Source organism: Mustela erminea, chromosome 11, assembly GCF_009829155.1.
Source record: "Mustela erminea isolate mMusErm1 chromosome 11, mMusErm1.Pri, whole genome shotgun sequence".
Taxonomy (NCBI): Eukaryota; Metazoa; Chordata; class Mammalia; order Carnivora; family Mustelidae; genus Mustela; species Mustela erminea.
This window is the reverse complement of record NC_045624.1, coordinates 6,990,611-7,017,336: the sequence shown is the minus strand read 5'-3', so window position 1 is coordinate 7,017,336 and position 26,726 is coordinate 6,990,611. Positions and strand designations below refer to the sequence as shown.

General features: G+C 44.8%; 1 long non-coding RNA gene across 1 annotated transcript; it reads left to right on the top strand.

Annotated features, from left to right (window-relative positions):
* The first annotated feature begins 1,298 nt into the window (after nucleotides 1-1,298).
* LOC116569205 lies at nucleotides 1,299-26,726 on the top strand. Its single transcript, XR_004276908.1, has 3 exons — nucleotides 1,299-1,311; nucleotides 6,863-6,872; nucleotides 26,073-26,726. It is a non-coding gene; the product is annotated as an uncharacterized LOC116569205 (long non-coding RNA).

Sequence of the window (26,726 nt, the reverse complement as noted above, 5' to 3'; positions counted from 1 at the left end):
AAGAAAATACAACCGGTCAGAGTCAGAAAAGGAAACAAGCCTTTTTCTTTTTCCTGTGCTAAGTACTTAAAACAAGTGATTGCTGATCCTTCCATGAAAAGAAAAAAAAAAAAACACAGTATCTCCAAGAGTTTTACAAAAGGCCCAGAAATGTTCTTCATGTAATTCTTTCTAATACTGACTCTCAATAAATGTTAAAGCCAAAATATGACCATATAACTTAGTAAAGGGGTCAGGCTGCAGTGGTAGAATTTGAATGTATACTAGAGAACTTCACAGAAGTAAATTCATGCATCACAGAATGGTGGTTATAAAAACGAACTAAAATTCCTGGCAATAAAAGCATACGGACATAGTGCTAATAAACTGACCTTTCTCATGATATTTCCAGAAAACCAGAGTTTACATATTTTGGTATTTTATGTCAAGCTTGTACCCATCTGCATAATTTTCAGTTATTACTTTTTTGCAATAGGGAACATAGAGACAATATTATGTTGGATTTTGTTACAATGTTTTCCAGAAATAGAAGGATAACTGTCCAGTATTTATGCTGCTTTTAAATATTCTCCCATCAGAGCAACATCCAGAGGCAACTTTTAATTGCTGCCTCTGATAAACTTTTACCCATTGTGACTTCCCAAAATTCTCTGACACATTAGCTTGGAAACTCCCATTCTAAACAATCGTTCTTGTTTCTGAGCCTTTCTGACAGACCAGACTGGCTAATTGTGTCATAATGTATTGCTATAATTAAGCATCTTGACAGGAAGGAGACGTGTTTATGTTCCTAACCAACGTGCCCTGCTAGGTTTCATACCCTGAAGACTGAAATGGAACAGAGAAGCATAAGAGAAGGGAAATCTGTGGGACATGTAAACTATACATCTTTGCCAGATCCCAGAGCCCGATGCTTTCATTTTCACCTTGCCTGTACTTGCTCTGTGACATCAACTATATGGACCCAGAAACCAATGAATTAATATTGTTTTAGAAGGCAGCCATCTTGGAAGTTTTACTGCGTTTCCAGTCTTGGGTCACAGTATAACCATCCATCTGGTCAACCCAGCCAGATAACTCAGGGCAACCTTTGTCTCTGCCTCTCCTTCCCCATCTGTATTCAATCCATCCCATGTGCTCTGAATCCCATCTCAAAAATCTGACTCTATCTCCACAGTCCCTGTCAATACTTTGGGCTCCCTTTTTTACTGGGCTATTGGAATATTTTTATGTTTTTGGTTAGACTGTTTTGCCTAGCTTAACTTTAACTGAACTAACTCTCTTTAACTCAACTTTTAATCTGCTGCCTGAGTTATTTTTCTGAAATACCTATGTGGTGATCCTACTTTTCCTAAAATGCCTCCACTGACCCTAATCACCTGCAACAATATTCCTCTCAGTGAGGCCTGGGGAGCACGAGCACTGTGAGAATTTTAAAAAGGTAGTATCTGGAGTAAGGACAGTATATGGCCAACTCACTTTGGGAATGCCAAGTTAAAAGTTGCGTTTGCTATTCTTTATCATAAAACTACCCAGAGCCATTGTGTATCACGAGGCTCTAAGATGTAGGCCTACAGCTATGGGGCTTCGCAAGCAAATCAGTTCTAGAACTCTTTTTGGAGAACATCTCATAGAAGTATCGTCCCAGGGAGCACGCAGCAGGAGACACTGACCTAGAGGGGAAATCCTCACTCCTTGCTGTGATGTAGCAATTATCAAGACATGACCCACCTCCCTTTCCAACTATGATGACCCGAATGAGGCTATAAATGACCGGTGGTTGGTTCCTATCCTTGGTCCAGCCCCTTTCTCATAAGTTCTCGCCTTCTGGACAAAACGTGATTATCAAGCAACGGTCCCCAGTGAAATGAAAATGGTGTCAGCCTTGGACAAGGAAGCAGCTCGGTACTTGTGTCTGGGAATACTTAGAAAATGGAAAAGGTGAGCGTACCAAACTGATCTCTGAAATGAGAAGCCTGCCATGGGGCTGGTTGCTCATGGTGGTCCATGGTGACTGCACAGACACTGGATGCCCTGACTCAAACAGGCTACCAGGAACCAATGAAGGTTTTTCTATTGTCCCCAGTCCAGAAAACCTGCCACTAATGTCATTTATCTGAAACTCTTTCAGCTGTTCCTGTGGGGTATCTGCTCCTAGTGTGTCAAGGAAGAGGCCCCCCCTTCCCCGAGCTGGACGGTCGCCTTCTCCCCGCCGCACTGGACCACCCCCAGATATGCAGGACTGATGCCAAACGATCTGAAAGTTGTCTTTGATGCCCTGCTTGTGAAAACCTGAGTGAAAGACAGCTCAACAGCTTACGCCTCAGTGGAAGAGAACAAGGCTGGGGAGAACAGGGTATGCAACTGCGCTGATTCTGTCAGACTCCACTGAGAACCTACCATGGCTCCCCATTGTCTAACCAAGATGACTCAGCCTGACAACAAGGGTCTCCATGAGGGCCACATTCCCCCACCCCGACCTATGCCTCTAATTATTGGGCAGTGCAGTGATTAAGAGTGAACACTGGAGGCTGACTCTGATTCCAACCCTACCTCCATCACTTGTTACTAGGCAACCTTAATCTCTGAAGATTTCCATGGTTTCCGAGTCTGTAAGTGGGAAAGAATGGTGGTGGTAGTGCCCTACTCCTGCGATCATTTTGAGAATTGCGGTCATTCATATAGAGTGCTGAGCACAGAGTTCATTTATCACATAGTAACTAGTCAATAAATCAGGGTGGGCAAACTCTGGCCTGTGGGCCAAACCCAGCCCGCTGCCTATTTCGGTAAATAAGATGTTATTGGAACGCAGCCACACCCTCATGGCCTCGGACCTCTCTCCTACACAGCAGCAAAGTTGAGACCGTGTTGTCCACAAAGCCTAACACATTTGCTATCTGGCCCTTTACAGAGAAATCTTCCAACCTCTGCAACAAATACTAACTTACTACTTTCTTCTACTCAGGCCGTACCACTCACCGTTCCTTGGATGAATGCTGTGATTTCTTCCTCTGGCCTTTGCTCAGACACTCTCTTCACCGGGAATGCCCTTTCCACCCACCCGGACATGTAAAACACCTAACACAACGCCTGACTCAGGTAAGGCTCAGGAAATACTTCTTCCCTCTCTTCCCGGCTCTGAAGTATTACGATTCTAAGGCTCTATTAAGAATCTATTAGCCATCAAAAGAAATGAAATCTTGCCATTTGCGACAACATGGATGGAACTAGAGCGTATCATGCTTAGCGAAATAAGTCAAGCAGAGAAAGACAACTATCATATGATCTCCCTGATATGAGGAAGTGGTGATGCAACATGGGGGCTTAAGTGGGTAGGAGAAGAATAAATGAAACAAGATGGGATTGGGAGGGAGACAAACCATAAGTGACTTTTAATCTCACAAAACAAACTGAGGGTTGCTGGGGGGAGGGGGTTTGGGAGAAGGAGGTGGGATTATGGACATTGGGGAGGGTATGTGCTTTGGTGAGTGCTGTGAAGTGTGTAAACCTGGTGATTCACAGACCTGTACCCCTGGGGATAGAGTATTATGCCTCCATCAGAAAGGATGAATACCCAACTTTTGTAGCAACATGGACGGGACTGGAAGAGATTATGCTGAGTGAAATAAGTCAAGCAGAGAGAGTCAATTATCATATGGTTTCACTTATTTGTGGAGCATAACAAATAGCATGGAGGACATGGGGACTTAGAGTGGAGAAGGGAGTTGGGGGAAATTGGAAGGGGAGGTGAACCATGAGAGACTATGGACTCTGAAAAACAATCTGAGGGTTTTGAAGGGACGGGGGGTGGGAGGTTGGGGTACCAGGTGGTGGGTATTATAGAGGGCACGGATTGCATGGAGCACAGGGTGTGGTGCAAAAATAATGAATACTGTTATGCTGGAAATAAAAAAAAAAAAAAAAAAAAAAGAATCTATTATGGCTGAAACCAGTAATTTCTTTGCAAGTGTTGGTAAAATACTTCGTTCATGTAAACTTACAAGCCCTTTCAGATGCAACTTCATATGTCCCTGCTCCTTTATTTTTTCATAGAACCTCTATAAATACTCGTTGAGTAAGTGACAACCACACTACATCATAACAGAAGTTTCTGTGCTCTACCCTCCAGGGTCCAGCTCAAGCCTCATCTTCTGCAGGAAGCCATGCCCACCATTGGAGGGGTGAGAAGTCTCAGTCCAGCACCGCAAAGACCCATGATCAGGGTATACACTTGGAGTCTAGAACAGACATTGCAGAAATGATGCAGACATTTCTTTATTACCTCCTAAAGGTAGCCATTCACACTGTGCTAAATGCACCTCGTCTTGAGGCCCAAAACACCACTTGGTGTCTCCCCTCCTCCCTCTCCTCCCCTTCTCTTCTTTTTTTAAATTGTGAAATAATAACATCATAAAGTAATTACATATACATATATGCAAATAAAAAATTTAAATAACATCTGGTTTAACACATCATTTAAATAATAAAGCAAATGAGCTTGACACACTCCACATGCCCGTCCCTATCCTGCCCCCGCCCCCCACAACCTCCACTACGGATGGCCACTCCCCTGATTTTCGTGTCTCTCCGTTTCGAACCTTTCTTTCAGTTCCACCGCATGTGTGCAAATCTCTGAACAACGGATATCATCGACTGTTGCCTGTCGTTCAGCTTTAGAGAAATGAGACCATACCAGATGCATTCCTCTGTGTCTTGCTGTTGTGTTTGGTTTTGCTCTGTTTGTAAAAATTCCTGATATCGGGGTGCCTGGGTGGCTCAGCGGGTTGAGTGTCTGCCTTCAACTCAGGTCATGGTCCCAGGGTCTTGGGATTGAGTCCCACATCGGGCTCCTTGATCAGCAGGGAGCCTGCTTCTCCCTCTCTCCCTCTGCCCCTCCCCCAGCTCATGTTCTCTCTTTCTCTCTCTCTCAAATCTTTTTTAAAAACTCCTAATTTTGATCCATGGAATTGTACTTTATTGTCATTGGTACATAGTATTCCTTTGTAGGAGTAAATTAAGCTTTATCCAGTCTTCTGTTGTGGATACATCAGTGGTTTTGAATTTTTATGACTATAGATAATGATGCTAAACATACTTCTGCACAGTCCATCCCTGGCAGGGTCTTTGCTGAGTTGCAGGAGTGCTTACCTTTACCAATGGCTGCTAACTTGTTTTCTGCTCTCACTGGCCACGTTGAGATGCCCTGCGGAGCTGTATGAAGAAGAGGTCTTGCTCCCCAGCTTCGCCAATGCTTGGTATTGTTTTCCTTTTTTTCTGCCAGTGGAGGGGGTGTACCAGTGTGGGGACCACACAGTGGCTTTACGTTTTACATTTCCCTACTTGCTACTGAACGTGCATTTTTCATGAGTTTACTGCTATCTTTGCTCTTCTGTGAAGTGTTCCTTCTTGACCTCTTGCCCATTTTTCCTGGGACTTTCTCTTAGTGATTGATTTTTTTCATTGACTTCCTATGATCTCCTTACTACTAATTTGTAGGAGGTTTTGTGGGGTTTTTTTTAACCTATTTTCTTTTTAAGTCATCTCTATCCCAACATGGGGCTCAAATTCACAAGATCGTGAGGCCTGTGCTCCCCGACCTGAGCCAGCCAGGTGCCCCCCGGAGTTTCCCATGTCCTCCAGGTCTGAACCTGTCGTCTGCTTCATGTGAGGCGAAGAATCTCTAGAACTCTTGGAGGGTCCCTGTCTGGGGAACCTGCCTGCACAGGTTCATGCCCTGTGCAGTGACTTGAACCAGTGACTTGGCTTAGAGTATCAGAGTCCCATAAACCAGGAACGCACACTGAGCCCCTGTCTCGCTTTTCCTACTGGCCACGATGGGTCACAGGCTTGTGGCAATTCTGTCCATGACACTCAACCGCTCATGACAACAAGTGTTGGGCTCCCGATAGTGTTTGAGGTACGTTAGCTTAACTACAGCATGTTCGGAATCAAGTGCCCATGTCCAGATGTCCCTTCTTCAGCATCTTGGGTGTGAGTTCCTACAACCATCTCCCCACAAGTTTTTCTAGAGCCAGTTGGTCCAGGGGAGCTGAGAAGCTTGGTGACTACTCCTGTGCTGTTAGCCTCCAAGAGCTCTGGGCTCAGTGATGGCCTTTGGCTGACCAGCACTGCCCTCCCCAGCAAGGTCTCAACTGGGCCCTCCCACAGCCGGCCAGCCTCTTTCAAGACTGAGCAGGTCTAAGAAGCCACCAGAATCCCTCTGCTTCACCTGGAAAAAACAAGCCAGTGCCCTGCTCTGTGGCTCAGCTCACCAGCTCCCTGTAGGTGTTCTCCTAGGGCCCAGCAAAGGCCCTGTGGTATGCAGGTAACAGAAATGCCTCCTTTGTCAAACATTTCTCTCCTCAAATGAGAAAAAACATGAAAATAAAAGCTGAAGTTGTACTCTTCAGAAGTGTGTAAAATGTGTGAAGTTTACTAGTTTACTTCGCCCTCCTCACCCTAACTTTCAATATGTTTTCCAGGTCTGAGCAAAGTTCCCCCAATTCAAATGCAAATATTGAATTCTGTGGGCGGGTTCGAAACCCCGCTTCTTCTCCAATTCAGCTATTTACAAATTCTGAAGGTAAAGAATTTGTGCTCTTCATCCTCCAAAGGGGAAACTCCCTTCCTGGAGATGCATTCCTCACCTCTCCACCAGGACTCCCGTCTAGTAGCTACACAAACTTCCCCGAAGCTGCCTGTGAGTAAGTACATTTCAGAGCATCACAAAAATAGTGTTCAGTTATTGATTTAAGCTTCGCGGCATGGGACAAGTAGAAAAAGAGCGTCAGAGTTGACTTGGTTTTTAAAGTCACCTAAGTTGAGGTCCTCTTAGCCAATCAAATATACCCCAAGGCAGAAGGAGAGACCGAGTCCAGAAGCTGAGGGGGAACCCACCTTCCTACAGAGTTGATGAGGCAAGATCTTCTTGAGGAGATCTGATACTCTCCTGATAGCAATAAAGACTATGGAGCTTGGGAGCAAATAAATACGGAGGTAAATGTTTGAGAATTTAGTCCACGGCCTGGCTTCCCGTATCTCTGTGTTGTAGACAGTGCCACCTGGTTTCTGGAAAAGCCGTGGGAACCTGACCTGCCCAAGCAGCAAGTGCGACGCTGTCAAGAAGGCTGCAGGACCAAGTCTCATCTTTCCGCCGAGACCACGGGAACATGGAGTGGGTACAAACCAGTTCCAAACTGGAGCCTGAAAGAACCCTTGCCTGGCAGGTGAGCTTGAACGTGCCGTTTCAGAGATCCGTACCTGGGCAGAGAAGGGGGGAGCGTGGGAAGCGAGAGAGACGGGGGTGGGCAGGGGAAGCCGGAGAGAGTTTCCCAGTTTGGAAGTGGGAACCAGGAGCGAGCTAGCGGGACAGGAGCCGGATGTGAGGACGACGGATCACTAGACCCTGCTGTCCTCATCTCTTAAACCTTCTCTGATGGCTGCTTCTCCCTGACACTCCCAGCCACAACCCGGCCCCATCACCTTTCTCTTGGCAAACACGACCCCCTCCTAAATAAATCCCTGCCGCCGCCTCTCCCGCCCCAGTCAACCCTCCACACAGCTCATTTCCAAAATGAAGGTCAAATCCAAACAGCTCCCCGGAGCCTACAGCACAGAATCAGAATTGCTCGGCGGGGCACACACGGTCCCTTCGGACCTGATCCTGCCCCCCCCCCATCTCCAGCATTTCCGGACTGTGATCTGCAGGTGACCGAAGCTGAGGAACACGCGTGGGCACACCCACACACAATGGCTTCTCGGTTAAATAAAGGGAGGAAATGCTGGATTAGACAGAGTTAGCCCCAGGATTTCTCAGAGCCTTTTAAATGCCACTAAACATTGTAGATTTCCAAGAGGGTCTAGTAAATACTGTGGTATTCTGGCCAAATCCCCTCTTCAGGGTGGATGGCCCATCCCCCCGCTTCCGGGACTCTGGGCCACTGACCACACACAGCCGAGACTCCCAGCTCTGCCCCTCACGGGATGACCCTCAGCCTCAGAGAGCCTTGTCCAAGGATCTGCCTCTTCTGAGGGGCTGCCCGCAGCCAGGGGTTGCCTCAAGGAGAGCCTACCCTCTTGGGACCACATTGGAACACTCAGAAAGGCCGTCCCAGCCCCAAAAGTCTCCATAGGGTAGGATGACCCTCCGTGCCAGCTACATGGGGATCAGCATGGCAGCCAAGACAATATGCCTCGCAGAACTCTAGCCACTGGGACTGGGACTGGCCAAGGGCCCAGGTGCAACGCTTTGAAATCCATCCCGTGTTCGCACCGAGGCCATCCTGCCATGGGCTGTTGCTGTCGATGACCGAGTGTTAGGGGCGCTAAGACAGAAGACTTTCCTAACAATCTAGATGCTTCTACCCAACTTCCCCAGCTCCAAGGACGTTTGATGTAAACGTTCCCCAACCACGTGACTTTATTATAAATTGTGCTGGTCTGCACGATGTGTCAACACACAATCTCCAAATAATAAAATATGCAGTACTGTCCATTGTAAGCTCACCATAGCCATTCCCACCAATTGCTCTCTTTGATTCTTGCTAAATCCTGCATCTGTCATCAGCCTGGGGTCATAAGGGATGATCAAGTGTACAGCTCCAACGTGAGTGTCGGTGGAAGCCTCATTTAGGTCGATGAATGAGGCGAACGTGAAACAAGAAAAATGAGTATCAGAGTATCAGAAGTTTGTTAATTCTAATGAGAGTTTTCAGGCACTGGAAGAGTATGTTCTCAGGCCTCGTGCTCCTCTCCGCGTAACAGCTACAGACTGGATACACTTTGAGGTTTCATTAAGGTTTTAGCATTTTCTCCATTGTGGCCTTAAGCCCGACAATCAACAAAACAATGAACCTTGATTTGCAGCATTTGTCCATTTGTCCATTTGTCCATCTGTGGTGCAGAGAGCCACCATGGCTCATCTGAAGCTGCCGGAAGATGGTCACAGAACGCAGCATGGGGAGAGACGTGTACGAGCCCCTTATCAGCATTTCCATCATGTAGTTGCAATAGACATAAATGACCTCAAGGACGGAGAATAGGAAGTAAAATAATTAGGAGATGGTGACCTTTTGCTCACAACTAACAATTTCACGAAGCCCTGGGATCCACAGATTCTCTTAAGCCGATATGACCATCTTCCACGTCCTCTGGTTTCTAGACCGACCCTGTGAGTCCTATCTCAGACCCAAGCTCATTGATGACCTGGAAAATCACCCAAAGCTCAGCCCGTGCAGACAACGACATGTTCCATGATGGTGGAAACAAAACTAATGGGCTTTTAGGTGTGTACCCAGCAAGATGCTTTTAGAAAACTACTTAAATTTCCAATATAATGATGACTATTTTTTCTCCAGTTCTTTCTTTTAAAATAATCAAAACCAGCTAAAAGTACAGATGTAAAATATTTCTCTGAGTGCCTTGCCATTTTGATGGAAGCTGACAGATTAAAATTCTTAACAAATACACCCACTGTGGAATGCTAACGTATATTTCCGGGCAATTTTTCAGAGCCATGGATTCCATTTATTCTTGTCACCATAGCAACAAGAGGAATCACTCTATTATTTTCATTGTAACATTTCCAATTATTTTTTCTCACAGTGTAGGCCACAGACAAAACTAGAAAGGATGGTGTTGGCTACAAAACAAGACATAAAGTCATAATTTTCTCTCGGGGCTAAAGGTTGCTCCTGGGCAGCTGTACCTTGAGTCCATTATGCATCTCCCACTAAAGTGCCAGATCTTTGGGGGAAAAAGAAAAGATTTGCTTAAAAACTTGTCACATGACCCCTACTAAGTTGGGAGAAGCAGAAGAGGAGATATTTTACCAATGAGATGAACTAAGAAAATTTAAAACTAATTTTCAGTGGGCTTTCTTTGGAGGGAGTGAAAGTAAGTTACATCCCAATGATTAAAGACTCTCAGTGAAAAAGTAACATCCTGCTCTCAAGGATGAGAACTTGTCAACTTGTCTAACTTGTCAACTGTGGTATATTGGGGGGTAAGCTAACAGGGCAACAATCTATCCCCGAGGTGAGAACATCAGACCCGGCCCTCCACACAAGACACAGGGGAAGAGGAACAACACCAAGCAGCCCTGGGCTTTGCCAAAACACAGTACCCTTTGACCCCATTAGAAGAATGCAGGGGCTGCGTGGTCAAAGGTAAACAGATTCCTTCTATAAAAAACGAATGTGTACATGTGATTTTCCTACACATGCAACCAGCATACTCAGGCCCTAGAGCATCGGGTATAAAATAATGCCACAATGTCATTGCTACCCACCAGATTTCAGGAACCAGCCCCGCTTCGGTGTCTCCTCCTGGAGCTGCTACCCCATCTCAGATTATGGCAAGGTTTGGCCCGGAGTCATCCCAAAAGTCAGATCTCACCTTCCCCCTCTTTAGCCTCCTCATCGAGTCGCTGATCTGTTTGCCCTCCTGACAGTTCTGCCTTTTCCAGAATGTCATATAAATAGAATCGCGTGGCCCTTTGGGTCTGGCTGCTTTTCTTCAGCTAAATGCATTTATTTGCAATTCTTGCCTGTTATTGCACGAGTCAGTGATTCTGTTTGTTTTTACTAATAGGATCAGAAGGAGAAAAAATTGTAAAACAGAAGAAAACATTCCAAGCAGTAATGAGTAGAGAAACCTAGTGGAACCACCTCAAACCAAGCGATCAAAATGATCACCAATTAAAAGACAAGCCAATATCGCCTGGATAGTCTGAGCTCTACCTAAAGATCAGGTATTTGAGTTATAGTTAAGCAACTGGGCACTTCCTGATTAACTGCCTGGGCTTGAATTCTGGATCACAGATTATTATCACTCTGGTTTCCCCTACAATTTTAAAGATAAGCCTTTCTCCCTCTCTACTTCTTAATTACTAATGCGTCATGGCTTAAAAACCTGAGCCTTGAAAATACTTCCCAGAAGGATTTCTTCAATTACAAATTTTTAGAAGATTTTTTTAATCGTAAATATATAATCATTGTATAAATCTGGAAAAGAGGGGAAAATAGAAGGACGGTTTAAGTCCTGCTTTGCTGTTGACTTTGACAATCAGACATCCCCACACGGTATGTATCCTTAGTCCTTAACTACTTCCTAGTCTGCTGCATTTTTCTGCAAGAGAAAGAAACTGGATTCGAGCTCCACAATTATGGTTTTCTTCTCTGCGCAGCTTGACGTCTGCAGGAAAAGTCACAGTGTACATCCGTAGGCCTCCGGACTGCCCTTTCTTACACAAAAGCGTCAAAGCTAATTTTCAAAAAGCTAAAAACTTGATCCAGGCACAAACAGGATGAATGCTTGCCAAAGATTTATTCTGCTCTTCATGAAAGAACCAGCAGGATGGTAAAAGTTGGTTCAAGGAGCTTTTCGAGACCTGAGGATTTACGGGCACTTGACCAAAAATAAATAAATAAATAAATAAGTTCAAGTTCTAGGTTATGCAACACCGGTTAATGTCACAGAAAGCAATACAGCAATAACCTTTCCATTATCTTTTCTACCACTTGGAAATTATTTGCATCTTTTCCAGACAAATATCTCAAGATAACATGTAATTTCATAGACGCTGGCCCTTTAATCATTAATAGATAGCAAGACAAACAAGTACATTGCCCTAAATATTTCAGTAATCCTGGGGTAGACTTGTTAAATAATGCTTTAAGATGACATTGAAAGGACCTGCTCTCCTCCTTTTGCCTTATTTCCAAGTTTTGAATACAAAATTCACTTTTTAAAAAAAACTCTCAAAATTTCTTTTCTGAATATATTTAAATATTCTAAAATAGCAGACAAATAGCCTTTTTGACAGTAACCTACACAGTGAGTGTTTCTGCACAATGAGATGTGCTGACCCGTGGGAAAAGTCTTTGGGGAGGGGGTGTCAGGTTTAGCAAGTAAAAATACCAAACGCTCAGTTACATGTGAATTTTTGATGAACAGATAAGCAACAGATACTTCTTACAATAATTTTTGGTGTGTAAGTAGATCCCAAATATGGCAAGGCTGCACATTATTTCTTGGGGCCCTACCAATCCTAATATTCTATGAAAATATCCCCTTAACAACAAATCATGAATATGAGACACACGTTTTTTTTTTTCCTAGCTGCATTTGCAATCCCTTCATAATTCATATTTCCAGCTAATCATATTCTACAAATGCGCATGCGTTTGGATACTGTATTCCATTTGGTTCGCTCTAAAATGAGCAATTCAAAATGTCAGAGAATCCCAGGGCTAGATCGTACTGGGAGACAGTGAGACAGCTTTGTAGCCTGATAACACCTGGGGTTTGGCTCCTCGTGAGACAAACGTGACCACAAATACTCACTTTGTTCCTGACCTTCGAGAGGCAAGGACTTGAATAACCCCCTATTGTTTATACTGACCTAATTCAAAGTTCTTTGAGGCTTACCTCCCTGTCCTTACTGACAACTGGTCTCCAGCTGCAGTTGGCTTTTGCTGGGGAGTTTTCCCAGTTCTTCCTAATGAAGTCATTTTTACTTTGATTCTTTTTTTTTCAGGCTTAGCTGGGAACCTGGTGCCTCTTACTATGTCTGTCTTTAGTGAGAGGGACAAAAACTACAATACACAGTTTTTTCTATGTCAGAAATAGAAACCGAACACATGTCCCAATCTGCAAAATGAAATATCTCAGAAACTAACATCATGAAGACCAGTGAATCGGCACGCTTTCATCTCATCTCTAGAAACTTCTTGAGTCGAGCCAGCAAGAAAACAAGCTCTATAGTCAGTGATGGCTCCATCTCAGAGGAACAGAAATGCATTATGTGTCGTTCTCCTGAATGAATGACTGTAGCTACAACAAGAAGCCAGTCTGAGCTACCATCCTATTCCTCAGCTATCCCAGGGCAGTGCTGTCGGAGATTCTGAAAAAATAAAAACTGTAAAGAACATTATTCCAACCTTGGATGGACTAAGAAGTAGCACATCTAGAACTCAGGGCCCTTCTTCAGTTCCATATCTGGGGGTGTATCCTCACTAAATCAGTTATCAGGATTTACCTTTCTGAAGACTCACGAAGTAGATTGCTGAGAGATGTACCTCAGGCAGGGGTAAAGGGATTCAAGATGGTTGGTCTGAAATACAAGAAGATGGGAAGAATGAAGAAAGAGACAAGTCTGTAGACTAATGTATGTGAATTTGGACTAAATAACTCTATGTAAATTAGTAATGACAATGTCTAGTGAAGTTTTAAAAAGAACTGTAGTACATGACAATATGTAAGTCAAGAAGATTAATGAGTTTAAACTGTTCTAAATTCTCATAGTGTCCAAAATTGGAGCAAAACTACCCATTAATTTAGAATCTGGTAAAATAAGTATGCAAGTGAAAATTTCTCAGGTAAGCAGTAAAAGAATAGGAGCAGAATAATTTCAAAGCTGGGATTAAGGAATAAACCAATATGGAAAGAACACAATTTCATTCCAAAATAAAGTGAGAAAAAAGTAAGGAAGGAAGAAAGAAGAGAAAAAACAGGACAAATGGAAAGCCCAAAATAAAATGATATATTACAACTTAAATACATCAGTAATTATATTAAATGGAAATGGATTAAATTCTACAGATAAAAGAAAAATATCGTCAGACTGGATTTTAAGAATCAAATCCAACCCCATGCTGTTTATCAAAGACACATCCAATACATAATAATAGAGAGAAGTTCAAAGTGGAAAGATGAAAAAAGATATACCAAGCAAATATTATAGAAAAGTTAGGTGGTGTTACTATAAAAACCAAGTAAGGCAAAAAGCAACAAGATAGAAAAAAGAGCCACATCATCAAGGCAGAAGATTCAACTTACCAAAGGACTTTTTAAAATTTACCTTATGTGTATTTAAGAGACAGCCTCAAAACCTGAAGCAAACATGGCAGAACTATGAGGAGTAACAGAATGAGCTCCAGTGATTATGAAAGTTTGCATTATACCTTCTTAGTTTTTAATAGAGCAAGCAGAAAAAAATTAATAAGAATTTAAAAGATTTGAACAACATGATTCAAAAACAACCTAATGGTACATACAGAACATCGTAACCAATTATGCAGAATACACGCTCTTCTCAGGGCACCTGACTGATTCGGTCAGAGTATTTGGCTCTTGATTTTGAGGTTGTGAGTTCAAGCCCCATGCTAGGTAGAGAGATTATTTTAAAAAATAAAAGTCTTTAAGGAGTGCCTGAGTGGTTCAGTGGATTAAGCAACAGACTCTTGATCTTAGCTCAGGTGTCAATCCCAGGGTGGTGAGTTAAAGCCCCGCAGTGTGTCCCATGCCTAAACGGGCCATATATTTGGTTGCTAAACAAGTCTTGGCAAATTTTAAAGAATATAAATAAAATTTAGCATGTTCAATGACCATAATTTAATCTTACTAAAGATCAAAATCCAAAAGATAACCAGGAAAATACTCATGTGTCTCCAAATTAAAAAACCCACGTCTAAATGATCAAAAATGAAGGAATCATATTGAGAAGTTGAAAGTCATACAAATTATGCAAAAACGAAAATATCACATTTGAAAACTTGCATGAGAAAGCTGAAGCAATACTTAGAAATTTATATAGGCTGAAGTGCAAATATTCAAAATAAGAACAGCGAAAAACACATTCACCTCAGTACACTAGAAAAACAGCAGCAAAATAAACTCAAAGAAATAGAAGGAGGAGGGGAGCAGAAATTCATGTCCCCCAAACATCTTTTTTTAACAATAGAGGGTATCAGTAAAGCCAGAAGCTTGTTCTTTGTAAAGACTAATAAAAATGACCAACCGGGGGGTGAGGGGAGAGAAAAGTTACCAATAAGGCTGAAGATACACAAAATGGGAGATTAAGACAAAACAGAGAGAAGACACTGCTCTAAAAAATTTTATGCCAATAAACTTTTCCAGAAATGAATATTTCTAAAAAATATACAACTTATCAAAACCGATTCACAAGGGTACTTTTGGGGGCTCAGTCAGTCGAACGTCCGGGTCTTGGTTTTGGCTTAGGTCATGATCTCAGTGTCATGGGGTCGAGCCCCATGTTGGGTTCTGTGCTCAGCATGGGGTCTGCTGGAGAGTCTTTCTTCCTGCCCCTCCCCCACCTAAATAAATGCCCCCCTAAATAAATAATCTTTTAAAAAATATGGAGAAGAATGTCTCCATGACTACTGGCTGAGGTTAAGCTAAAAGAAAAGCAAGCACAAAACCAAATGACCTGGGGATAGGTCTTTGCTGCATCCATGTCTGAACCAGGAAAACAAGTCATAGTTTGAAGAACAGTGACCAGTTTAACTAGCATCCCAGGAACTGCAAAAGGGCATAGGAACATTTCTGAAAATGAATTCAGAGTATGTTCATATTATTATTTTTTTTATTTTAGCAAGGTCTGCTAAATACATTTGGAAACTTGCCTGGGACTCCTCTCATGCAGACTGTTTTCTGTGTCTCTTGGTAGAAGATCACTTTTCCATACTTGGCTTCTGGTTCTTTTTCATTCTAACCCACTCTAATATTTCCTTTTTTACTACTTGCTATAAGGAGTATATAAAATAAACTTCCTTAAAGTAACACTGAGGTTTATTCGATTTGTAAAGCATACTTTAGGCTCACAGAAATATTTTTTTGAACTAAAAGGGATTATTTGTTTCTGAAATCTTTTTTTTTTAAAGATTTTATTTATTTATTTGTCAGAGAGAGAGTGCGAGCACGCACAGGCAGGGAGCCAGATGTGGGGCTCCATTCCAGGACTCCAGGATCATGACCTGAGCTGAAGGCAGATGCTTAACCAACTGAGCCACCCAGGCGTCCCTGAAATCTTTCAAATACGTAGGCTTAATATGTAGGATTACACTGTAATTATGATTATATTCATTGTCTTACTTGGCCTATTTTTCCAATGTTTCTCGATGACTACATAAAAAAAAATTTAACAGATACAACACACATGGTTTTGTGTAAAAAAACTTGGCACACTTGGCTTAACAACTGAGGTACTGAGGAACAAGCTTGACTTTTTTTTTTTTTAGACATCTTTAAATCTTGAATAGTATAACTATCAAATAATTTAAATAAATTTGTACTTTCAGTGTTTTCAATGCTTCTCCCTGTAATTCATTCTCTTTTGCCTCCCCAGAGAAAGAAGAGCCAGTGAGAACATTCATATCCAGGCCCCACTTTGTGGTAACATCAAAAACCAGAGTAAATAGAGCGGAGTTCTGCTTCAAGCCGAGAGAACTCTCGTCACCATCAGAGGACAAAACAAATTTACCAACGATAAGCAGTTAAGCTCTAAATTCATGTCAACAGCCTTGTGTCTCTGGAAGCCATGTTTTATCCGTGTTTCCTACAGTTCGGAAAATGCAGATAGAATTTCCACTAGCTGTTATTGTGATAAAATCAATATTGCCCCCTTTTGTTTGCTGAATTCTGCCCTCATTGTCCTCAACGAGAATGAACACTGCACTTGGGAAAATAGACACACCTAAAAATATACGCAACCAGACTCTATTTATCCCACCTTCTAGTTTCAAGGTGAAATTTCAGATTTTAAAATTGTAGTTACCTCAAATGATTACCCAAAATGGGGGTGTAATGGTACCCTGCATTTATGATTATTGATGTACCTTTTTATAGATTCACTTTTATGTGGAACTACTTACTTTATATGCATTGATGAGCATAATTGTAATTAGTTGTCTAGCTTGGTAAATGAGTATCTGAGATAATTTATGAGTGTTTCTTGTTTTTAGTTCGGAGTTGACATTTTGATATTGACTTGAGTATTTTACATATCTCACTGGATACATTTGATAACTCACATTTACAGTGGAGGAAATCGCTATAGATATTTATAAACATAAAGGTAAACCTTGAGTTTATTCATTCAATGCTTAGTTTCTTTAAAGGGTAGTGAGTCTCTATTGCCCAAAAGACTTTCCAGCCTGGAAGGGAATTCCTAAGAATATTCTGGTTTTCTCAAGTTAAATTTATTAAATTTATAACATAGAAGCCTAGTATCATTTAAAGCTTCAAGCTCAGTTTCTACATCTTGTTATTTTATTTATAAATCTAACAAATTTTATGTGGAAAATAAGAACCAATTTGAATTGTTCCTTTATTAGCATTTTCAGTGAACTCCACTGACCAAATCATCCTGACACATTTATTTAATATTCCTTAGTAAATTAATCAAATTCCCTCAGACATTTCAAAGTCCAATAAATTTAATGTATCTGGTTATCTCAAGTACTTCAAGCACCTAAGAAAATGTCTTAGGTTGGGTTCACCAGTAGCACACTCACAAAAATTTACACAAAAGTGATTTATTAGGGAAAAAATTGGTAGGGGACTGAGGAATTAAAAACAAAGAGGAGGCCACACAACAGTGTGATATCAAGCAGACCACCAGGTAGGACGACCTTGACTCAGTTCCACACAGAAGTTCTACAGGTCACACTTTTAAATTGTCCAATTAACAGGAAAAAGAAAAGAAAAGAAAAGAAAAGAAAAAGCTGGAATACCATATCCAGGGCTGCACCAAATGAAATGGAAATTCTCAGACACTTCCAACTTTGAGAGCCTGAGGGCAGCCCTCTGACAGAGATTCGGTCTCACTGAGAGTGAAAGCCACCACGATGGAAAAGGGATCTGAGGGGACATGGGTGGAACACCACTTGGATTCCTCCATGCCTCTCCTGAGCTCACCCCACTACTCTTTCGGGGTGGTCACTGGTCGCCATTTCAAGAGAAGGGTTAGTGGAACACTCTGTGGCTGGTTGGTCCTCCAGCTGTAAATTATTTTCATCTCCCTTTTCTACTCTCTATTTGAGGTTCCCCTCATCCTAGGCCACCATTTGTCTGGTGAGGTGTCCCAGACCATCATCTCTGAGGAGCCCGCACCCCTGGTTATCACACCCTTGTCACACCATAGTTGCTTACTCGTAATTAAAAATCTAGAACAGTAAGAGTTATCCTAGTGGGTTCTGAACATACTTCTCTCTGCCCCCAGTATGTGGCATAAGCATACTTCCTCACCATAACCTGTCAGGATTTAACTTCCTCTTTGTCTGCTGGCCCACTGTCAGGAGGAGACCAAAAGGACCCGACCAGGTGGCCACTAATTCCGGGTTCATTTCTGAGTGAGGTCGTATCGCAGCCGGAGTCCATTTTTGGCTTACCCCAAAGATATGAAGACAACCTTCCATGAACAAGGCCCAGATTTTTTTCCTCCATCAGACGGTCCTAGAGACCCCTAATGAGGCTGTAGGGATTAGCTTGGGAGAAGAACAAATGCAAGAGTGGCAGGTAAGTGACAGGACCTGGGCCCCTTTTTGTGTAACTTGTGCCCGCTACACATGCTAGACGGTCTTATGGGGCTCACCAGAGCCAATGTCTTTATCTGATGCAAAGCCCTCTCTTGCTCTGGAACCCTCGCAAAACTGAGAGTTGGATGGTGGCCCGCCAGGATGCAGGTTCTGGCTGTTGGAGAGAAAAATCACTGGGTGCTGTCTGCGTGACAATGGTAGAGGGATCTGAGAGGAAATTCAGAAGGCACACCGACAGCACCTCCCAGAGCAGACAAGTGCTCCCTAAGTTCTCAAATCACTTTTGTAATTCTAATAAATCATAATAATCAATTTAGTAGACCAAATGTTCTTAAACACTTCAATCATGTTAAAATCAGAAAATCCTCAAAAAATTCAAAGATTGTTACCACACTTGTATCAACGTATCTTCAAAATGTGAATTATTTCTTTATCCTGTCTCTCTCTTAAAATACCTTCCTAGGGGAATGATGACTTTGAGCAGCTAGGTCTCATTGGAAACTCAGGACCAAAGGAGCTCTAAACCATCGGGGGCACAGATTGGAAGGAACCTAACAAAATTCACTCCTGACATGGAACCCACTGAAGCCACCATGTATTTGCCAGGACAACAGACTTTTGGAGACTCCTGTCCTTCAGCTGGGTTTTAAGCAATCATGTAAGTTTCAGTTTCTTGAAACTCAATTCCTTTCCCCAAATGACCAGTTGTTTTTAGAGAATGGGGACTTTCTATGGTCCCCAGGTTTCACTTCATCTTGCTGACAAAACCTTATTGTGTAACCTCCTGAATGAAGGCCTGGTGCGTGCTAATAAGGTTTGAACTTAATCAGTCTTTGTTCGACCCTCTTTCCCATTTATTATTTTTGTGACTTTCACTGACCACCATTCTTCACTGATTTTGCTGACACAAAGAAATAAAGAGTACAAACATAATTCCACTATTATTCCTCAAACTCCCTGCAGGAGTATATACATCACACAGGCTATCATTCGTGAAACGTAGCCAGTCAAAATATGATGTTAACAGTCCTGGTGAGGACTACTTTGAGAATATAAAATGGCGGCCTCCCTTGGATGGAGGCACCTGGAGGTTCTCACCCCCTCATCTCACTTCCTCTTTCTTTCTCTATCCCTCTGTTTCTCCCTAGAGTACCAGGTCCATCTGGCTGAAGGCCCTGGGGCTTTCAGGGTGCATGGAAAGCCTCTTCACCCTGGGCCCCGATTGTTGGTTGTAGGAAACCCCTTGAGGAAGCTTGGGACTTTCATTCACCTGCCTCTCTCCAGTTTGTCCCTCCCTGACAAAATGTCACCGTGGCTGTGTAATCCAAATGTTGCCCGGCCTCCCTGCTTGGGCTTTGACAATGGCAATGAGATAACATTAGCTTCCGACGCCCAAACTATTATAATACCTAGGGCTTTTTACTAGGTTTCCTTCCCCGGGTATTTTGAAAATGGGTAAAGAATGGTAACATGCCCCACAGATCTAGCCAGGCTGACGCTTGCTGCCTAGACCTGCTCTCGGGCCGCCAGTTCCTGCTGTCCCCTTCCTGCCCTGCAGATTCTCTCCTGTCCGATCTGGATCTGCTTCCTCAAGCCCTTGTGTTCTCCCACGGGGCCCCTGACTCCGAGGATGGGCCGAGACCCTTCCTGAGGATCCCCCAGTGACGGCGGACGCACGGCTTGAACCTTCAACAAGAGAGCTTCAGGAACAAGGACAGAAGCTCCAACTAAACGGACAGTCCGGAAGGGGGCTGGGGGCTCATTGCCTCCCGTAACGGAAGAACCGCAGGCACCATCTCAGTTTGGACGTGGCGGGATTCGGAGGCTCACGGAGGTCCTCAGGACTCAGCTGCCCTGCTTGACTGTGCTCTGTTCACCTGCTGGAGGCCCCCCGCAGCTCCAGACTCGCTCAGCCCAGGGTGTAGACGATGACGTCTTCACAGCAGTCCCGGCCCGTTCTGAGGCTGGCTCTGATTGGCCCAGCTGGAGTCACGTGCTCAGCCATGAGCCAATCAGTGTGGTCAGGGCTGCGCCGCGCGGTCCGGGGTCAGGCCCACCCTGAAGCCGCGGGAGGGGGCGGCCTGGCTGAAACCCGCGGAATACGTGGGGATCCGACCGCCTGAAGAGAATGGAAGGTGTCATTTCCGGAGAAGGGTAAAAACGAATTTCCAGAAGGCGACACAACAGATGTCCGCTCCCCCTGGGGGTCGTAGAAGGGACTGCAGGAGGGAAATCCTTTAAAACTTGGATCTACAAATGTGACTACAAATCTACAAATCTGACTTTCAGAAGTCACGGCCCAGATCCCTCCCCCGGCGTTGGGCTGAGCCCCGCGAGGCCCAGAGAGCCACGGTTCCTCCCGCCCTCTCCAGGCCAGGGCCCAGCGGCTCCCTGTCCCAGGGTTCCCTCCTCCCAGAACCGGGGCTGGTGGGACTACCCACCGCATTCAGGGGAAACTCCGCTGCTGCCCGCCGTGAGATCCGGCCTGCGGATTCCGACAGGACAGTCATGCACAAACACTAGCTGCCCCAGTATCTGACTTATTCGGCCTGAAGTAACACCCTGAATGGGACACGGCATTTCAGGCCACATCAGGCTTAGCCAAGGCAAGTCTAACTCCTTCTGTCCCGATGAAGATGAGGCTGAGATGTCTTTCCTTTCCTCCAGAGCGATGTGAACAGCTACTCCGCTAGTGAGCCCGGTCACCGGAGAGCAAGCAGTAAGTTACTGGCCTGGAATTGTCCGGATTAGGTGGCTGGGGGATGATTCACTGGAATCACTTAGCCTTAAAGAGCTCAAGAAATATTAGATATCAGATGCCTGGGTGGCTCAGTGGGCTCAGGTCATGATCCCAGGGTCCTGGGATCCAGCCCTGCATTGGGCTCTCCGCTCAGTGGGGAGCCTGCTTCCCCCAACCCCCTCTCTCTCTGCCTGCCTCTCTGCCTATTTGTGATCTCTCTCTCTGCCAAATAAATAAATAAAATCTTTAAAAAAAAAATCTTAGATACCGGTTTTTTAAATGACAATGAAAATGTTCTGGGCAGGGTTTCTGCTCTGGCCGAGGCCAACTTGTGCCAATTTTGAGGCTGGAAAAGGCCTCCAGTGGGGATAAGGGAAGAAAGAGAAGGAGGAAGAAGAGGCCCTCGAGGATGGCAAGAGAGAGAGCAGCTGCTCAGGCGCTCCTGGGAGACCCCTCCCACCAGAACCCCAGGCCGCGGGCCATCCCCCACCCCTAGCCCAGGCCCCCACGGCCAAAGCCCAGAATAGAAGCAGGGCTGTTTGGGGCAATCTAACCCACAGAGGGCTGTAACCCTATGGCAGAAGAACACATGGACCTGTCCACAGCACCACTGCCTTCCCATACAACCATCAGTCCCATAAGGAAAGGGATTGGCTGGTCTATGGCCATACCACCCTGAACGCGCCGATCTGGTCTGATCTTGGAAGCTAAGCAGGGTCGGGCCTGGTTAGTACTTGGATGGGAGGAAAGGGATTGGCTGTACCTTGCACCCTGGACTCCTAGTTGGGGGTTGTACCCTTGTACCTATATTGGGAGGTTTCCAAGCCAGGTGTCCCTATCCTAGAGACTGCTGTAACTTGTTTCTGAAATGGTGTCTTAGACTCTTTGAATTTATCAGAGCGGCACCTGATAACTGGTTGGCTCACTTGGTCCAGTGCATGATGCTTGATCTCAAGGTCATGAGTTCGAGCCCCACATTAGGGGTAGAGATTACTTAAAACTGAAATCTTTCAGGGTACCTGAGCAGCATAGTCGGTTAGGGATCTGCCTCTTGATTTCAGCTGGAATCCTGATCTCAGGGTCATGAGATCAAGTCCGAACCAGGCTCTGCGGTCGGCTTGGAATCTGCTTAAGAGTCTCTCTCCCTCTCCCTCCGACCCTCCTGCTCATGCTCTCTCTCTCTCTCTCTAATAAATAAATAAACCTTTTTTTTAAAAATTCATCAATATAAGCAAGTAACTATAAACATGTTTAGTCTTTAACACCAGGCAAAGTTCAAAGACATATGTAATCAATGAGAAAAGGAAGTGTTCCAAGGGATAAATACTAAGGGTTGTTCCTAAATATATTTTAGTTTTGATTTTATTTTTGATAGCTCAGCTGTGACACTGTGAGTTCATCTGTGTGAATACTGCCAACAGATCCAAGTCCTCGGAAGTGCCAGAGATGCTAGGTGGTAGAGGATCTTCCTGCCCAACCCCCAACGCCCCATCACCCCCATTTGTGTCCTGGCTGGCACTCATTCTCTCCATCCTTTTCAGAATTGTTGAGGCTTGCAGGAGTCCTTAGGGTCCTCAGCCCTGTGCTCATAATTTGGGTTTTGAACACCAGGTGAACTCTGACACCTGCTTAGGGATGCGTTAGAAATAGCCACCAATGGCTCCTTGTAGGATACAATACCAGACAGGGCTTTTCTGTGAAAATAAGCTCTTAATAAATGTATCAATAAGCTAATACAGCATTAATACCAACTAGTTACTAATTTAGGCAAAGAAAAACACATTTTGGAGTAAAAGTATGGCTCACACTATCACAGAGTCCTTTACTGTTGGTGACAACACTTAATAAAACCCTGGTTTTCCCCATTCTAGTTTTTTGTTTTTTTTTTAAGATTCTATTTATGTATTTGAGCACAAGAGAGAAAGAGCACAAGCAGGGGGAGTGGCGGGCAGAGGGAGAAGCAGGTTCCCCACTGAGCAAGGAGCCCGGTGCAGGACTCGATCCCAGGACCCTGGGATCCCAACCTGAGCTGAAGGCAGACGCTTCACTGTCTGAGCCACCCAGGCGTCCCCTCCCCCATTCTACTTTAAAGGGAAACCTCAAACTCTCCCTTTCATCAACAAAACTCTGGAATTGGAAAGAGTCCAGAATTTTCCAACGATTGTGTTCCTTAAAATTAAACTGCAGCTTTCACTTTTCTTAGAGTGAAAAGCTTTCGAAACTTTCTCAGGAAGAACAAGCATCGATTGTCCTGCTCAACTCCTCCAGCAAGCTCTCAGTCTCTCTGTTCCCTCAGTGCCTTCTGCTTTCGGTGAGTGCAGAGTATCTGGTTTTCTGCCAGAAGACTTAATTCCCACCCCGGCCCGGCCCACACCTCCAGGTCCACGCATGTTCAGAGCCCCACTACACCAGGAGCTCAAGCTTACACCATAAAGCAGGCCGTTGGCTTCCAGTTTCCACCAGGACGACAGATCTGCTCATGGCCGGGGAATGGAGGTGCACTTCCCCCCAGCCCATCAGGCATGGTTCAGATATTTAAATTTCACAATCAGAATCAATGGCCCGGTGAGGGCATTGTTGCCTGCACAGAGAGCTGGGGCCATCTGTCGCAACACTGACGTTTCCAGACATGTTAGACGACAGGCTGGCTGGATCTCTTTGTGGATTGCAGGATAAAGTCCTTTGATAGGACTCCGTGACCGGACCAGGTTTGAGTTCGTCATAATGTGCCCAGATGGGGCCCTGGCTGATGGGACCGCGTGTCACAGCAATGAGAAAATCATCGAGTATAAAAACTCTCAAGAGCGAGGATCAGGGTGTTCAGCGGTGGAAGAGAAATCCAGTTCTCGGTTCTAGGAGCAGAGATCTTTATTTTTCCCTAACGGGTCATCATCTTAGGCGTTCACCTGTCATTTATGACCTGAGGACACCTCAGTGTTGTACCAATCACAGAAACGCACAGATACCCCGCGAACCCAGCGTGGGCCACGAGAACAAGTTAGGCTTGTACTTTGGCTCTCCGCCCCACGAGGTGACCAGATGTCTCACTCCCCGGCCCAAATCCAGGAAGCTTTGGGAATAACTTCTTTCACCCTGGGAATGCTCTGACTCACTCTCACCTGGGTCCACTGGTCTTGAAGCTGTTAGGTGTTCCTAAGACAAGAGGTTAATCTTTCTAGAAACAGCTTAGGAAATAATGCTGTGAGGTCGCCCCATTTCTCTGGGGCCGGAGACAGAGCAGCCAATGCTGGAGTCAGTGTTGCTAGCTGCACGTTCAAGTTCTTGGAAGGCCAGCCCTACCAGCTCAACAAGCTGCAGGTGAGCCTGATCCCCGGCACCCACAGAAGCATTTGCAGAAAGAAATGTTCTCCCCTCACTTTCCCTCAGGGCAGTGTTGAGCCCTTTAAACTTTCCCCTGTAGTAGTACACCAAGGAAACTAAAGGATTCTGGTAAGGAAAAAAAAACCCAAATTTTTTTTCTTTATGTTTCCTTAGTGGCCCTAGGGCACAAATGCTAAGCAGACGCCGCCAGGCACAGCCTCAAGTATCCCACAATTCCCCAGGGTGCTTCCAGAAGGTGCTCATTTCAGGAGCGAACGCCGCCTTCTAAATGGGTCTGCACTTTCTGGGAACCCTTTGTAATGCTGACCCTTTTGGCATTGCCCAGAAATCCAAACACTTCTACCATTTTGACTAACCCTAAGGGATTAAATCACACTATATCATCTTCCTGCCAACAAACAGCGTTTCAACCGGTAACTTATGTAAAAAAAAAATTTCAGTCAATGGGCTAAGCCCATCCCTGGTGATTTATGAACCTGTCAGTCTGCGTGCAGACTTTCCCATTAATTCCTCATAATTACAAGAGCAACAATAGAGGGAAAACCATTTGCCTAAGTAACAATTCCAACCCGTAAATCTTAGATTAACATCTAAATCGACATTTACATTGCATCTGTGATATGATCCTACACGGCAAACGTAGCTCCCCTAATCTAAATGGGGTTTTTCAGGATGGCAGCCCCAATATTTTATTTTTGCTTCTTGGTGTAGTAAACGCTCAACCACTTTTTTTTTTCTTTCAAAAAAAAAGTTTCTCATTATGATCTGAAGCATTAATTCTGATTTTAGAGGTTTGGGATCATTTCCTCTAGGTGTTAATCAGTTCCAGCCATATGGTGAGGGTGAGGTAATTCATTACTACTTCACAATGAATGCTCTTAATTACATTTTCAATAGTAATATTAGTCCTTCTGTTTATTTGAGTTTCGAAGCGCTGCAGGCAACGTGATCTGAATTACGCGGCCGGGGAGCTCCAGCTGACTTTCTGTAAACTCACATTAGGATTCTAATCTGAGAAGACGGAGCAGGTGGGGATGTCGAGCGGGAGGAGGAGGCTGCCCGTCATCCTGCCCAACTGGCCTCTCTTTCACCTCCAGTTTGCTGCCGGCGCTTTACACTTGGCCGTGACCTCACTCGCAGTCGTGCCAATCTGGTGGGCAGGAGCGAGGCGCCCATCCTATTTCCGAACGCTCCAGCTGCCTCTGGGCATCAGCATGACTTGATTTCAGTTATTGGTGGTGAATTGTGGCCCTCCTTGACGGCATCTGGGAAAGGTCATGACTTTCCCAAAATGCAAGTGGGAGTTCACAAGCCTCAGCCTTGAAGAACGTCCCTGGGAATTTCCAGGGCCTTCGTGTGAGCGGGAAGAGCTCTTGCCCGGTGGGAAAAGGCACCGGAGGGATCTCCATCTGCGCGAGAGGGCAGTCTCGGTGTGGGTCCGGTCCAGGGGTGAGCGAGGTGCATCTCACACTGCCGCGGGGAGACAGAAGGTAGGCTTATGACTTTATGATTTTAAGATGGACCTGCTGCTGTTTTAGTGTCCTCTTGTGAACCCGTTCGTGTATTCGTCCAGCAGAGGTTTGTGGCTGTCAGTTGTGTTCGTTGTGTCGGGATTTCTGTGTCTGGCTTGGGCTATAGGACATTGAAGACAGGAATTTCTTTTCGTAAAATAGTCCTGACAAAGCCACCCACTGAGTTGTCTTTTGCTTAACCCCCAAGTCATGGTGACTTGACGTTTTTCAGCATAAAAACTATATTTCTACCCCCTAAGGTAGAAGGAATAGGAGTAGTCCTGCGGTGTGTTCTTCTCTGCCCAGGAATCAGGCCTTGGTGCCCAGATGAGGTCCTGCCTTGGGGAGAAGTCCATAGGAAGCTTCCATCTTGGTCACGCTTTGGGATCAGGCCCCGCACCTGTTCCCGATTTCCTTGCCTGGGTGCCTCAGGTCCTCCCCGTGAAGACCCAGACCTTTGGTTCCTCTTCATCTCTCAGGCATTGCCCTGCCTGACTCCCCACACGTCTCCCTGCAGCGAAGCATGCATTTTGGAGCAAGTATGAGCCCCCTCTTTGGATTTGTCTTGGTCTCAGGTTTCCAGTTCCACTGGGACCAGAGAGGCCTTCTCATCTAGTTTCCTGCCTCTAACTTGCTTTCTTCCCATTTTCCAGGTTCTGGCTCTTTCCAGTGTGCCCACACTCTGTGGCATAACACCCCAAACTGACACACACACCCCAGGCTGAGTCTTTTCTGGGCCAGTCGTTAGAGGGCAGAGAGAGCTCAAAGATCTTTCTTGAAAACAGCTGCGCAAAC